Source organism: Akebia trifoliata, chromosome 10, assembly GCF_017979445.1.
Source record: "Akebia trifoliata isolate Shusen 1 chromosome 10, ASM1797944v1, whole genome shotgun sequence".
Classification (NCBI taxonomy): Eukaryota; Viridiplantae; Streptophyta; class Magnoliopsida; order Ranunculales; family Lardizabalaceae; genus Akebia; species Akebia trifoliata.
The window spans coordinates 19961603-19964520 of record NC_141384.1 but is presented as its reverse complement, the minus strand read 5'-3'; positions in this window follow the sequence as shown (position 1 = coordinate 19964520).

Below are 2918 nucleotides of genomic sequence, written 5' to 3'. Positions count from 1 at the left end.
TCTTCAAGGAGTTAAAGTATGTGAATGTACTTGAGGTTTATCATTCTGATGAGTTGCAGCCCCTGTCTACTTGAGGATGATCTTAGGATTTACTTGTTTATTTTATTTTGTGGAGGTTATGTATTAGGAGTATTGTAAATGAATTAGATTGTAATTGATGTTTAGTATCTGCACTCTGATAGATATTTTGGTTTTTAGTTATCCATATCCACTGTTGTATTATCTTTTTATCACTTTATTACCTATTTATGCTATTATCATATTTGGGTAGTGTTATTTAGTACATTAGATTCTAGCATAGAATCATGGGGATTCGTGTTAAAATTTGGAGAAGTAATAAGAAAAGAAGTTGAAAAACCTTTGTAAATCTGAAGAAAATAGAAAGTTGAAATGATTTCAATTAGGGCACATAACCCGAACACATAATCTCGGTTAGGTCTTTCCTTAACATAATAACCAATATATGCCTTTGAATTTTGATCAATCTATTTTGAGAAACTCTTTATTGTGTAGAATTATTCTACAAACGTTTACATAGAAAATTTGGTTTACCAAATAAAATGATCTTTCAGAAAATTATTACAAGAAAAAACACCAATTTATATTTGAATATTTAATAATATCCTTTACCCAATCTTAGATATTCTCCCATTTGCATAGGTATAGATTCTTTATGAAGAACTTCCCACTATTCAATGTACACATATCTTTTCCCAATCTTCGATATTCTCCCATATGTATGGATATGGAACATTCCTTATTGAAAACTTACCAGTACTCAATGACATGTTTCATGGACCGAATGTGGCACTTAGCTAAGTTGATAAAGGCTTGAGGAGAGTTGATCCCATGAGCAAGGTTCTAATCTGCTAGCTCAAAGAAAAAGAGTTCCATTGGTCAACCTTGTGAAACTATTTAAATGCAATCAATTAAGGTGTTCAAATGATTAGTTAGCAAACTAATGAAATATTACTAACATAAGTTCATCAAATGGAAGCTATCTATATGATATAATAGGTTTTCCGATAAGAAGATTCTCAAGTGTAATCTATCATTAATTGAAATAAATATTCTACAATGCTAGCTCAAGAATCAGTTACTTCCATCCATCTAATTAATTATACCATACTAACACTACGACTACCATATAAATAAATTTAAACTTCAACTTGATTTGTGGCTGTGACCATTTTGGGTATAAAGAACTGGCTGGTTAATTCATTTATGTCAATCTATAATATAACGTAAGAACCTTAACGATAATCTCATGGTCATGTACCCGAACCTTTAGCATGAAATATCATCCAATATTAGACAATAATATTAATCTTGTGCTTAAAAAGAATCTTATTCTTATAAACTCTCTCTATAAATAACACAACTCATTCTTCAAAGAGACTTAGTCAGTTTAACATACCAATGGTATTGGTATTATCAAAACTTTTCATTTTGGTACCAAAACAAGTTGACATGGCCGGCTTTAGATACCTAGCTAGTGAAACATTTAGGCAGACATTATGTAACCCATGCCAATGTAATGAGATTAGGATGAATCCGGCATTTCACGAAAGAATCAAAGAAAGAGATCAATTTTCATCTCATGCCAACAACAAAAAAAGTCATATTGTGAATAACTCACATCCAAAATGTCAATCAATTTGCAATGTCAAGCCTGAAAATCAATTTTATGGGTGCTTGGAAGCCTAATGTGAAAAAAATTCATGAACCATGTAAATTCTAAAGAAATTTCAGCAAATGATTTACGGCACAAAGCAAAGAGTAGAGCAAATCATTTGCAAAATTATTCAAAGCCAAGCAGCAAGCATCAAAATTACTAACATAGTTATTATTAAGGAATTTAATCAATTCACAAAAATACCCTCAATATTTCCAACAAGGTTCACTTCCGATTAGATACTTAGGTCTTCTTCCCCTTTTTTTCTTCTCGAATGTCTTCAGACCTTTGTCAACTGCTAATTAATATATCGTATGGAGGGTTGGATATCTCTTTTACTATCCTATTCTGACCGATTGGAGCTTGTTAAATCTGTCCTATATAGCCTCCACATTTATTGGCTTTTAGCTTTTAAAATCCCAAAAGGAATCCAAAAGAAAATTGAGTCCATCCTTTGGAGAGGTACAAACCTTCAAAATTCTTAACACCTTACTCAACTGGAACAATGTATGTAAACCTCTTTCCGAGGGTAGACTTTGCATTATTGGGACAGCAGGCAGGCAGGCATGATCAAACTACTTTGGTCTATTCCTGGATTCGTAGAAGATACATTGGAGGTGGTGACATTTGGTCTTTCTCTCTTCGTCGAAATGACTCATAGGCTTAGAGAGGTATTCTAAGAATAAGAGATCTAGTAATGAAAAATATCAGAGTTTTGATTGGCAATGGAGAAAATACATTCTTTTTTGGAAAGATGGCTCTTTGATATCTCAATTCGGCCAAATGCTAAGGTGGCAGACAGAACTTGTAAGCTCTGAATCGAGGTTGCTTTGCCCCCTCATAATGACCGAATGAGGTCTGTAGTGAATCAAGTTTATTCACCACCTCTTCTTGAAGCTGAAATACGAAACAAGTATATATGGACCCCCTCACGCCTGTGACATCTTCAGCTTTAAATCTGCTTGGGAACGCATGCATCTACACTCATAGTAATCTCATTGGCTGGAAAAAATTGTTTGGAATCCACTAGAATACTGAGATATTCATTCATTAATTGTATTCTCACTATCGAAAATCTGCAAAAGAGAGGTCTTAATATGGTCTCTAGCTGCTCTCTTTGTCTGCAAGCTAGAGAAGACAACAATCATCTGTTTTTCATGGATCTGGAAATCAATTCTTCTTCGTTTTGGGATTCATTCATCGTTTGGGAATAGGTAATGTAATATTCATGAAGAACTTCAAC